This window comes from Protopterus annectens, chromosome 16.part0 (assembly GCF_019279795.1).
Source record: "Protopterus annectens isolate FY-2018-M chromosome 16.part0, PAN1.0, whole genome shotgun sequence".
NCBI classification, from domain to species: Eukaryota; Metazoa; Chordata; order Ceratodontiformes; family Protopteridae; genus Protopterus; species Protopterus annectens.
The window spans coordinates 288,067,561-288,082,050 of NC_056750.1; positions in this window are offsets into that span (position 1 = coordinate 288,067,561).

The window sequence follows — 14,490 nt, forward strand, 5'->3', positions numbered from 1 at the left end:
TATATACAGGAGTTGCAGTGGCTGTTCTACAGGCATCAAGGAAAACTATGTGCATGGGCTAAGGCTGAGCAGTTTAAGTGGGGCTCAGATAGTGCATACTTGGCACTGAGGGAATGCAGCTCGGTATGTTATCTGGTCCAATAGAAATCTTATTTTTAGCTTTTAGCAGATATTCTAAAACCTGTTCTAAGGTAATTACAGGATAAACTAAATTTTCAGGAATAGTGGGTGCAACAGTGTGGGTAGAGTGGGTAAAATCACCATTAAATTTCTCTGGTAATATGTTGGCTATATTCATGGATTGGAATGTGTGATATTATTATGGATGAGCTCTCTGCATTGTTGAACATTATTTCTTAATTTCCTGCTGTAACTGAAGAAAGATTTGTAGTTTTCTTTATCTGTAGCAACTTTTAGTTTCTACCCTACTTTATATTTTCTAATGGTGCACTTAAGTTCCTTCCTCACATGTTCTGGTGTGATCTTGAGGTAGGGTGAATGGGGATTTCTAAAATTTTCTTTATTATTCTTTTTACTGTACAGTTTATTAATGCAGTAGTTCCACTAGAGTGGTTTATTCTTACATTTATTGTTATATTTAGGGTTAAGTATCTACAGACTTTTCTATGCAGCTGTTTAGATGCTGGTAAATGTTGGAGGTGAATGTAACAGCCCTCTCAGCTCTGTTTGTGGGGATTTTTGGGAATTTTGTGTAGGTCTTCTACAAGTTGAAGTGGGTTTGCCCAGTAGAAGTTTATAAAAATGATTTCATTAGGGTGGTACCATTAAGCCTGACAGAGAAGGTAACTGATTTGTGGCCTGACTTAATCAGGGATGTGGAGATGTAGGTGGAATACAGTTGGGTAATAGGTTGGAAAGGACCTGATCAAGGATGTTAAACATTTATTAAATCACAACAAAAACAGTGACACAGGTGTAACACGTATACATACATTAATATAAAAGAAAACAAACCATAGTAACATTGCTTTCATGCAGTATACTCATTTCCTTTTTAACAATTTTCCTTTACTCTGACATTACGTAAATTGCTCAGTTGCTTCATTCCTTCCCTTGAACTTCACTCCTCCTCCTAAGCAGTATTCTTCATGTATTGTTCTAACAGATTCCACTTACTTCTATGTAATTTATTCTTCATAGATTTATGGAGATTACTAGGCTAATGGCCCTAGGGCCCTTACAAGCCTAGCCAAGTTCAACCCTTGTTTCATTAAGGGTCTAGAGATATGGTCTATGTTATAAGCAGATCTAAATCAGCAACGACTGCCCCTATCCAAGAGGGACACAGGTGAGCCCCTATCCAAGAGGGGGTGAATTTGCAGTTTCCCATCCAGTCGTCCAAGTCACACTTAAAAGGGGTTAAAGAGGGCCTGTGTTTAACCTGTATTGGAAGTTTATTCCAGAGGAGAGGCAACCTCTGGTAGACATATCCGTCTCTCCAACAAGTACTGTTGATGTCACATGCTAGGTTAAGGTCCCTAGAGTGAGTGAATCATGTACCATTTGACTTACAAATATGCAGCATTACCTTTAAGGCAGGATTAAGGCAGAATTAGGAGCACCACTGGGTATTCTTTTCAGTCATATTCTAAGCACTGACTTCGTACCAGCTAAATGTAAAACAGCCATCGTTATTCCCTTGCACAAAGGTGGTGATTCCACTGACCCTGGTAACTATAGACCTATTAGCCTGACTAGACTTATCTGCAAGGCCATGGAGTGAATCATCATAGACCTTATCAACAAAGATGTAGGTAATCTTCAAACACTTGATTCTACTCAGTTTGGTTTGTCAAAGGAGATCATGCCCATTAAACCTGGTGGACTTCTTCAAGACCATCACCAAGGCATTGGACGAGGGGAAATCTGTGCATACAGCCTACCTGGACTTAGTCAAGGCATTTGACACTCTCCCCCACTCAGGCATCATTGACAACCTCCCCCTAATTAGGCATCAACCCTTATATTGTTAGATGGTTTGCTAACTGTCTCACTGATAGAACTCATATAGTCAAAATAGGAGAATCCACCTCCAGTGGCAGACATGTAACCAGTGGTGTTCCACAGGGATCACTCCTGGGACCTCTGCTGTTTGGAATCTATTTCCAAGTACAAGCAAAACTAAAGGTTTGTGGCTGCAAAGTTTGCTGATGACTGCAAACTGGGAGCGGTCATAGAATCTCCAAATGATATCAACATCCTACAAGAGAGTCTTACGCAAACAAATGATTGGTGCCAAAGTCCTGACCTTAAACTCAATGCAAAAAAAGTATTATCATTCCTTTCAGTAACAGTGATGTTCCTGGTAACTACCACATTAATAGCAACACCTTAACTACACACTCAGTGGTGAGAGACCTGGGCACACAGGTTGACAACAACCTTTCCATTGACCGCCATGTCTCCACAGTGGTAAGAAATCCATTCTATACTGCTCATCTCATAAGTAAGGGCATTGCCTCCAGAAAAAGAAGTTATTAGCTTCCTGTGCTCTTCCCTCATCAGGCCAAGAACTGAGTACAACACCCTTTTGGTATATATCTTTCTAAGCATCTGCAGCAATTGGAGAAACCACAAAGGTTCCTCACAGTGAAATTTCAAGGTCCTATGGGGATAATCTGAAATCACTGACACTTTATTGTTTCATACAGACTACTCAGAGGTGATCTCTGTTTTGCATATAAGGCAGTCTCTGACCCTGCATTGCCGGAAATGCTTCATATCCAAAAGTCAAATAGTATATGTGTTCTCGCTCTAAAGACCTTAACCTGGTATGTGACATTAATAAATCTTGCTGAAGGGACAGATTTGTCTCCCAGAAGTTACCACATCTTTGGAACAGGCTTCCACTTCATGTCAAACAGAGCACCTCACTGACCCTCTTCAAATGCAATCTGGACAATTGGATGGGAAACAGTACATTCACCCCAGGGTTCCACCTGTGTCCCTCTTGGACAGGGGCAATAGGTGGTGATCATGAAAATAAGGGTAAGAAGTTGGCTAGGCTTGTAAGGGCCCTAGGGTCATTAGCCTAGTAACTTTCTATGATTAGAGGTTGCTCTGTATGGACAGCACAGGTCACCTCTGAGTAGTCTTTTTTTCTTTTTTTCTATGGATCCCACATTCAGGTCTTTTATTTCCCTCACAGTATCCAGTACTTAATTATAACTGCTTTGCATTTTCATTTCCATCTTCTAGTAATTGCTTTTTAGCAGCCAGTAGTATTAAGCTTAGTAAGGCCTTACTTTGTCTAGGCAACAGATTTGGGACATTAAAACCATTAGACAATTGTTTTCCAATTTGATCCAGAGCACTGGTATTAAGAAAGTCTAGGAAGTGCAGAGCATATCTATTCTTAGAGGAGTACGTGTGCTAGTCAATGCTTGGGTAATTGATGACCCTTAAAAAGAAGGGATTTGGTTTGATATTTAACCCTTCAGTTGTATTAAGATAATTTCCATGATCTTTGAGGGACATTGATGGGGGCCTATAGTTGGCAAAGAAGGGATATTTGGATCTGCAGTAGCTCGAGGTTGAGGGTAATTTGACATGATGTGATGATGTTTTTGGCAAATACAGATACTTCCCAACAGTTACTCAAGGGCCCAAATGCATGATAGGTGCTTAAACCTGGTAAAGAGGGAGTCATGCCACTGTACTGAAGCCATGTCTCAGCAACTACACATATATGGATGTGCTTGAGTTATAGGAAGGCCTCAAGGTCTTTCATATTTCTGTTCAGAATCCAAGCAATGAGTTATGCCACCATGTTGTTGTCTGAATATGGGTTTAATTTTGCTATGTAGGAATGTCCAGTTGGGAGAATATGCTTAAAAGGCACTATAGCAGCACCAAAGGCTTTAGCCAGTATGCGGAAGCCATGGTATGTAATCCACCCCTAGTAAAACAGGAAAGCGTATCTACCATTACACCTCATGCTAATATGTACTGGATCCCCTTAGAATGACACCAGTTACTTATACAATTGTTAAAGCTAATTATCTTGTCTTGGTGTCTAGGCATTATTCTTGGTGAAGGTGCGATACTACTCGAGACCAATATCTTTCCTGCTTGTAAAACATTCATAGTGAGCTCCAACATGTCTCTCTGCATGTCCAGCTGTTAAGAGCACCTGATGTTATTCACACCTACATGGGCCACTACTAGGTCATAGTTATATGGTTTAAGGAACGGTAGGACACTTGTGACATCACAAATCCTGGTACCTGACAAGCAGCTTACAGTCACCTTATTCTTTTCTAGTCTGGTTAGTGTGGAGCTGTATGCCTAATTATAGTTACCTATGACAAAGGCATTTCCTTGTGTGGCAGCAGACTTAGTGGTCCTTCTGAGCTTAGACCTGCTTTCCTGGTGACACTTGGGTAATCTGTGTCAAACTGTGGTTTGCGGAAGAGGAGCAGAAGTAGGTGCTGACTGTTATGCTGATGGATGAGATATTTTGAAGTGTGTTCCAGGAGGCTTTGGCATTTTTTCTTTACAACCTCAACATAAAAATATGTTAATGGTGTGTTGTGACTGATGTGGTATTGCAGGTGTATAATGCTTATTGATACTGTGCTGATGTGAGGGCTTGCCTCCATCTTTCTTAAATATTTACATATCTCACATGTGGTGCTATCTGTTGGCAGAAGTAGTAAACACTTGGTAAGTATAAGTCAGTTGCTGCACTCCTTTAGAACACCTGATGTAATCATACAGGTTACAGATGGGATGAGAGTTGACTGTTGCCACAGAGTAGAGGACAAGGGCTGGTCATAGTAGTCAGGGGTTGAAGAAAATTACTAAAGAAGACCCAGAAGATTTATGAGTGCAGTATTTAGATTGATAATCTGAAGTCAGGTAAGATTGTGGCTAATCTAACAGTGCTTAGTGAATAGACAGAATTAGGTTTACAAAGAGTGATAAATAGTGGTGATTAGACATTGGCTACTATCAGTGCTGGTCTCACCACAGCAACACTCGGCTAGGAATCAGTGTTCCTTTGCTTCTTCTCCCACCAGAAGCAAAACAGTAACACGACTCTGAAACTTGTTCCCAAGAAGCAGGATCAGATTCCCAGCATGGCTTTAGACCACAGTATAGTAGAAAGACAGCCTTATTACCCTTCACCAATGCCATTCATCACCTAATGAATAAGGGACAACTAGTCTCTGCAGTATTCCTGGACATGTCAAAAGCCTTTGACATCATTTCCCACCAACTACTACTAAACAAACTTGCTACATACAATCTTAGTTCAGCATCCCTGTCTTGGTTTCTCAGTTATCTATCAAACCATCAACAGGCTACTAAATGGGAAATTGAATTCTCCCCACTACTTCCAATTGCCACTGGTGTACCCCAAGGGTCAATACTTGGCCCCCTTCTCTTTATCATATTTACAAATAACCTTAACACAGCAATCCAACTTGCCTTTACCATACAATACGCAGACGATACTTCTATTATCTGCTCCACCCCTTCCCCTCAAGAACTAAAAGATAAAATGCAAAAAGCTTTTCAAGAAGTTAAATTATTCTTATCAAACCACCAACTCATTCTTAACCCAAATGTTGTTAACCCAAATAAGACAAAATTAATAATCTTCTCAAACAAAACTACCAAGTCAAACACCTACCCCTCTCTAGTCACTCCACAAATGGCACTATAATTGAACCAACAAACCAGACCAAACTCTTAGGTATTACAACCGATGACCATCTCAAATTTGATATCCACATTTCACAAACAATCAAAAAGTCAACTCCAAGTTTGGTGCTCTCTACAGGGCCAAACCATATCTAACACCCCAAGCCAGACTAGCCACTGCTAGATCTCAACAGCTCTCTAAACTTCTCTACTGCTCATATCTTTACCAGCTTACATAAAGCTGACCTGCACAATCTGGAATCCCGCTGTAAGAAAATTGCAAAGTTTGCCACAAACCACCCCCATAAAACCCATCACTGCAACATTCTTCTTCAACTTAAGTGGCTAGAACTTCCATACCTGTTAACCTTAAACCAACTTACCCTAGCCCACAAAATCGTACACAGGCCTAATAGCTGACTTGCGATTTCAACTTTACTCCGATTACAGTTAAACAGCAGGTTCCTTAGATCTTCCAGTAGGCTATTGCTCAAAGTAAAATAGTCACATAACTATCATGGTGACTCCCTCTACTCAAACAAAGTAGCTAAGTCCTGGAGTGCTGTTCCCTTAAGCTTACAATGCACCTCTTGTTTTGCTACATTTAAAACAAAAATAAAAGAACATCTTAAAAGCAACTGGCTTTGCCCGTGTTCTCCACCAGGATAACTCCTCTCTCCTATGCTCATTTTCTTCTCTCACATACTCCTTTCCACTATTACAGCTCAAATGGCTAGTATTTCCTTTGCACATCCTTTGGTCTGTACTTATTTTATACATCCAAAAGTGAAATTTTTCACTTTGTTATATTGCTGCAGGTCTCATCAGTGTAGGTCTGCTCACTGCCTGTTATCAGTTTTTTACTTACTTATCCAGACCCCGTGATATTTACATTTATAATTGTTATAACTATATGAAGAATATTATTGTAATCTTTGTTTGCAAAAAATTGGTAATTATGGTAATTCGCTTTTTTTAATTTTTTTTTGTAGTAATGTGTTGAGTGGATATCTTTGTATTGTATTTTTTCTGGAGCTTTTCTCCCCTGGTCTCCACTGAAAACAGGCCATCATCCCGGTTGGACACTACCCAGTAAACAAATGTAAAACAAAATAAAAATAAATGTCAGCCCAGTGAGGATGCAAATCAGGTATGAACTCATTAGAATTGCTGAATCCCAAATACTTGGCTTCATGTAGCCGATGTAAACATAGTGCAGGCACTCTGTCAATGTTTGTTTTTAGTGGATTGCAACTGTGAATGATTACTGGTAGGTAGAAGGAAAATACAACAGCAATGCAGACTGCCCTACATCCAGTGGGTGTATCTGGTTAGACTTATAAAAGTGTTAGAAGTAATTTTGTGAGGTTGGAAATGTAAGTAAGCAGTACACAATTCACCGGTTCTGTTCATTAACATCCAACTTCCCCTGAATTTGTTGTAACTGTATATTGCATTATTGCTATTTAATATCCTCACACATTTTAAGGACAGTGATATAGAATGACCTAAAGACTGCATGTCTCAGATTACTGGTCAGATAAGACAAGAATGCGCAACAATCACAGAGAGGTAAGAAAGAGATGCATATTTGCAAGCAGTACTCATAAATGGTTGTGTGATCACTCGGTGCACTACATCCAAAATTAATACAGGCACAAATAACTGCTATATGGTTTTATAGTACTATAGATGATGTTGGAGTTGGTTGGATGCAGAATTATTTCAGTTCCCTGCTGAAAAGCTATTTGTATGGCAAAGAGGGATAAGGCACCCACCTTTACTGTGTTCCGAAGGTTCATTGGAGTGAGTTCAAATCTAGACCTATGTAGAAATAGTTCATGTGTATTATTTTGTAGGGTTTATGTTATAGATTGCTTTTCTTCATTTCAACTACTTTTCCCTTTTTTTCTTCCTTTTCTTTTAGCCATTGTTTGAGTGGTGAGCAGCTTAGCACAAACAAGGGAAACAGAGAAAAATGTCACATTTGGCTGTGATTATCTCATTTGTGAGAAGTGTAGCAGTGCACAAAACTGGACTAGTAGCCCACCCAGGTAGCAGACAGAACACCTGCAGAACACCTGCAGACGGGGTGTCTGTAAAAGTGCAAAGGTCAAAAACAATATATTGTTGCAATTTTTGCTTTCCATCGCACAGCGTCACCAAGCGGCATTGTGTGGTGGTTAGCAAGGTTCCCCAACACCTGCAGTTATAGAACACCTGCAGATAGGACCTAGTCAGCCAAGAATTGAAAACAGATGCATTCAATAAATTCCATTGGGCACCGTGCACACACACTAAGCGGCGTTGCCTGGTGGTTAACACTGGAAACATAAGAATGAGTAAGAAATTATAGATATGTCAGGTAACTAGTCCTGTGGCAGCAGGTGTAAGTGTAGGGCTGGAGTACAGTTGGTCTTTGGTTCTAGTACAGAGTGTACAGCCTGTTTTTACTGTTGTGACAGTGCATTTAATAGCAATGAACTGAAAGACAGACAAGTATTATTTCAACATTCTTGGGGCAACATGTGTAAATTTAAGACTGCCATACATATGGTCCTGGGTTCTAATACAGAATATTCAAGTCATTTTTGCTGTTGTTCTACTTCCCATTATATTCACCCTCACTTATAACCCTTTACATAGTAGAGCTGACATGACTTATATGTATGAGGGATAATACACCCTTATTGCATTTTCAGATGTATGATTGAATGCATGCTGTCTAGTATAGTTATGTAAGTATAATTCTGCTATATGGACTTGCATGGCCTTCACAGTTACATAAGACACATACACAACTGGATGTATATACAAGAACCTTGTCAAGTCACATAGATGTGTAACACCTCAAATTGTCAGCTGTATTTATGAATGATTCCTGACTATGTCTGAACTGCACTTCTTCTGTGGCAAAGATGGAAAATCAACGTTGTGGAAGAAAATGTTTTGTCACTTAAAGTTCAATTGGCAGCTATTTCTAACTTTCATGTGGGCATTTCAGAGTCTGCCATAATGTCCCACAAGCTTTGCAAAGCCTTTTTGAAGGGAGTTTTTCTACTCAGACCTCCTATAAGAAATCCTCCTCCTCCTTGGGACCTAAATTTAGTTCTTAGTTCTTTGATTCTTTCCCCTTTCGAACCTGCAGCCTCCTGTTCTTTAAAATTGCTATCATGGAAGACATTCTTTCTGGTAGCTATTACTTCAGCTAGAAGAGTTTCAGAACTTCATGCACTCAGCTGTCGACCTCCTTATCTGTTGTTCCATAAGGACAGGGTATCTTTACGAACCAACCCGTCTTTTTTACCTAAGATAGCCTCGGCGTCTAACCTAAATCAAAGCATTGACCTCCTGTGTTTTTCCAGAATATTCTAACAGGTCTGAACAAAAATTGCATTGGCTAGATGTTCATCGTCAGTTAAGGTACTATTTGGATAGAACCAAACAATTCAGAAAATCTGACCAGCTGTTTGTCTCTTATGCAGAAGGCAGAAAGGGACTTTCAGTTTCAAAGGTATCATTATCTAGATGGCTAACATCTCTGATTTCCCTTGTTTATGAAATTAGACACCAAAAGCTGCCTAACAAACCTAAAGCCCATTCTACCAGAGCTTTGGCTACTTCTATAGCCTTCCAAGACAGACTGCCTATTGACACCATTTGTGCAGTGGCTACTTGGGCTACTCCTCACACTTTCATTTCTCATTATAAGTTGGATTTAGCTTCTAGACATAGAGCTAACTTTGGTTCCACTGTTCTCAAGAGTCTGTTCCGTTAGGCCACCGGGACAAGGTGCTAGGACGCGGTCCCATCCAGCAAGAATGAAGGCGAGATAGACAACTTAACATATAGAAGTTATGTTCTTACCATAACGTTCCATGTTAGTTGTCTTCTTCTCGCCTTCTTCTTCACCCTCCTTCCCCTGGCCTGGACAGACCTAGAGGAGTTTTGATTGTGACCTCTCTTTCTACCACCTCTTTACTTTAGGTATATGCTGCTGTGCATATTTTCCTGGATCAGGATGTAGGTCACCCTTCTCTTCTCCCTGGTTTATAGAGGTGGACTTTGTTTATAGTTATTTTGTTACTATTATAAGCTGGGCCTAGCTTACAAACGAGATCTGAGGTAACTCACGCCTAGCATTGTGGGATATAAGGGGAGCCTCGAGCCGGTGGAACCAACTCTCGAGCTTTTAGAGTGGCCGAGTCGGAGCCGAGGTCGGCTCCGAACCCATCCAGCAAGAAGAAGGCGAGAAGAAGACAACTAACATGGAATGTTATGGTAAGAACATAACTTCTATTTTAAAAACATTGTTATATAGTTGTATGACACATGTAGTTCATTTACAGTTGATTTTACATACGTTTCACTTTCCAACACTAATCCCATCCTCTTGTAATCGTCAATATCCATTAACACAAGTCCCCCTCCCTTATCTGGTTTTAACGTCCTAATAGGCAAAGATGTAAATAACTACAATGCTTCCCTTTCTTTCTCTGATACATTCCAGTCATGAATTTTCAACGGATGATTCATTAAAGCCCTAAGGTCAAGTTCACACAAATGTTCAAATAACAGTAGTAAAGGGTGCATAGGTGGATTATAGGTACTTACTACCCTTGTATTGGGATGTTGTTCAGTTACCTTATTATCAAACATCACATTCAGATTGAGTTTATGGGTATACAGTTTTAAACCCACTAAAGTTGATGCCAAATTAAGATGTACTGATGGTACAAATGTAAGCCCTTTAGCAAATAATTCAATTAAGGTAGGGTCTATGTCAAAACTAGACAAATTGTATATTTTAAAATCCCCATCCTTGTTCGTTATTACCTTACATTCTTTATAGTTACTTTTGTCCAGTTCACTAGATGTTACCTTCTCTTTTTGTTGTTGTTGCTGTTGTTGTAGCCCTTGGTCACCCCTCTCGTGTTGTAGGGCTGTTGGTGGTTCTGTCCTCTGTTATTGTGAAAACCCTGTACATCGTTGTGCTGTTCTCGCTGTTGTTGAACATCTTCCAGCTCGTGAGAGTTGTTAAAGTTATTATTTGTATTCCAGTTTGATGTACTCGCAACTGGTGCTGGTCGCTGTGATCCTTCACCATTGCTCGGCCTTACTCTTGGTGACGTCACTTCCTCATTCCGATTATCTCTATTACCACTGTATGTATGTGGATGTGTGTCGCTTTGGCCAATAGAAGTGCGATTTTGTGAAGGGGTGGAGCTGGATAGGCAGACCCATTTTTATAATCCCTAAGGTCCCTGTTCAGTTTTTTAATTTTATTTTCCATACATTTGTCAATTTATTGGTCTATAGAGGCAAAAATCCTCTTGTAATCATACTGGTATCTTTAAAAATCACCGTCCCATCTGATGACCCTATCCAATTCGGTAGTTTCAGATACCAAACTATTGATAGTAAGCAAGTAGTGCTTACACATCAAATTAAGAAGCTCAAGAACATGTTTGTTGAAAAGCTGGATCAATTCTGTATGGAAGACTGTCCCTGCCTCCAGTCCTGTAGGATATTGCCAGGATCAGAGACCTTTCGGTACCACTCCTTCCTTACTGCACTCATTGAAGTGGTTCACTTCCAGTTGCAATTTCTTTAATTTCAGCAACTTGTAATCCATTGTCTTTAAATTATCAGCTCGAGTGAACAGCTTAACACATCTGAACCTCCCACAGGCAGTGAGCACGGTTAATTCCCCTAACTGTGCGGTTTCTACTTTAGTGATACCATCACAGGTATTGCAACTGTTTCTCAACATACGAGAGTGAATCAACAGGGTAATACACAAGGGGCAGTACCTGGTTACCGGACTTCACCACAAGAATGACTTTTGGCTGGAGGGACTTCCTGGGGGCTCAGTGGTCTTCCTGACTTTGCAGGCTGGTTAAGAGATCAGCCGTTACTCAAACCAAGTAAAGAGGACGTTAATTTAAGACGATCAGCTGGGGGCAGTGTGCCTATTACTGCTAATTTAAAGACATTGGATTACAAGTTGCTGAAATTGAAGAAAGACACACATAAAAGTTCTTGTCACCCTTTTCAAGTACTTAACACTTAACAGTTCCCATCTCCCAAATCAAATACGGCAAGGTGTGGTAACACTGGTTTAAATTTATGTCTGCCCATCCAATCATCAAGACTAACCTTAAAGGAGCACAAAGCCATACTTCACTTGACTTGTAGTTATAACATATTTCATAGGCTGAAATACATTCAGTTAGAAAACCATCCCCCCACTGAGTCTTTATTTGTTGGTGTAAATTTAGGATCTTGGTATGGGTGTTTGTATAACCACTGGTTTTGCAAAGAAATAGGTGGCCAAATAGGAATGACCCCTTAATGGCTTGAAAGATGAGACAGAAATTACCTCAGAGCAACCAGTAGGCTACCAAGTATAAGGAGAGTTGTGCTCATCTTTTGGGATAGTTGAAGGATTTTAAGCCCTTTATGTTTTTTTTATTACTATTAAATAATGTTGTGGCCTTTCCAGTTAAGCAATTTGCTTGGATCTCTGTTTACCAAATGGGGCTTGTATTCCCTTGGAAATTAACTGGGCCAGATAGAAAGATTTCCTGAGTATGGTAGAAACATTATGATCGACTGAGAGGGAGATGTCCATATAAGAACCACTTATAAGAGGTGGGAAGAAATTTTTTACCGAATGCTACTATTGCTGAATTTTTTTCAGTTAGCTTGAGACTATTTTCAGTAGACCAGGTACATGAATATTCTAGCCATTTTTTGAGGCAGCTTAATATCAGTGATAAATGGATAACAGTGCCTAACTTGCAGTCATCAACAAACTTGGTCGACCAGACTACAGGGATATTGAATTGGATGTGTGGAAACTAAATGCCACACAGGAGAGACCCCAGCACTAATCCCTGCAGTACCCCACTATTTACAATTTTATGTTTAGAGAGGGTACAAGGAACTTTCACTGCTGAGATCCGCTGGATAGCCAGTTTGCAATCAAATCTGACTACCTTTCAATAATATTATTATGGAGGTTAGTGCCAGAAGTTCTGGTCAGATCAATATAAGCAGCATGTACTGAATGACCACTGTCCACAGCCTCTCTAACCTTTTCCAATAAATTTACTGGATTCAGGAGACAGGACCTCCTTTTCAGGAAACCAAACAGAGTGGGGCATACGTGTGTTTAATTGTCCATCTCTGCATAAATGTGTTCTGCTATATGTTCCATGGCTTTGCATGCAAGGCGGGTGAGGCTAATGGGTTTATAACTACCTGGGTCTGTGAATCGGTCACCCTTATATACAGGAGTTGCAGTGGCTGTTCTACAGGCATCAAGGAAAACTATGTGCATGGGCTAAGGCTGAGCAGTTTAAGTGGGGGCTCAGATAGTGCATACTTGGCACTGAGGGAATGCAGCTCGGTATGTTATCTGGTCCAATAGAAATCTTATTTTTAGCTTTTAGCAGATATTCTAAAACCTGTTCTAAGGTAATTACAGGATAAACTAAATTTTCAGGAATAGTGGGTGCAACAGTGTGGGTAGAGTGGGTAAAATCACCATTAAATTTCTCTGGTAATATGTTGGCTATATTCATGGATTGGAATGTGTGATATTATTATGGATGAGCTCTCTGCATTGTTGAACATTATTTCTTAATTTCCTGCTGTAACTGAAGAAAGATTTGTAGTTTTCTTTATCTGTAGCAACTTTTAGTTTCTACCCTACTTTATATTTTCTAATGGTGCACTTAAGTTCCTTCCTCACATGTTCTGGTGTGATCTTGAGGTAGGGTGAATGGGGATTTCTAAAATTTTCTTTATTATTCTTTTTTTACTGTACAGTTTATTAATGCAGTAGTTCCACTAGAGTGGTTTATTCTTACATTTATTGTTATATTTAGGGTTAAGTATCTACAGACTTTTCTATGCAGCTGTTTAGATGCTGGTAAATGTTGGAGGTGAATGTAACAGCCCTCTCAGCTCTGTTTGTGGGGATTTTTGGGAATTTTGTGTAGGTCTTCTACAAGTTGAAGTGGGTTTGCCCAGTAGAAGTTTATAAAAATGATTTCATTAGGGTGGTACCATTAAGCCTGACAGAGAAGGTAACTGATTTGTGGCCTGACTTAATCAGGGATGTGGAGATGTAGGTGGAATACAGTTGGGTAATAGGTTGGAAAGGACCTGATCAAGGATGTTAAACATTTATTAAATCACAACAAAAACAGTGACACAGGTGTAACACGTATACATACATTAATATAAAAGAAAACAAACCATAGTAACATTGCTTTCATGCAGTATACTCATTTCCTTTTAACAATTTTCCTTTACTCTGACATTACGTAAATTGCTCAGTTGCTTCATTCCTTCCCTTGAACTTCACTCCTCCTCCTAAGCAGTATTCTTCATGTATTGTTCTAACAGATTCCACTTACTTCTATGTAATTTATTCTTCATAGATTTATGGAGATTACTAGGCTAATGGCCCTAGGGCCCTTACAAGCCTAGCCAAGTTCAACCCTTGTTTCATTAAGGGTCTAGAGATATGGTCTATGTTATAAGCAGATCTAAATCAGCAACGACTGCCCCTATCCAAGAGGGACACAGGTGAGCCCCTATCCAAGAGGGGTGAATTTGCAGTTTCCCATCCAGTTGTCCAAGTCACACTTAAAAGGGGTTAAAGAGGGCCTGTGTTTAACCTGTATTGGAAGTTTATTCCAGAGGAGAGGCAACCTCTGGTAGACATATCCGTCTCTCCAACAAGTACTGTTGATGTCACATGCTAGGTTAAGGTCCCTAGAGTGAGTGAATCATGTACCATTTGAC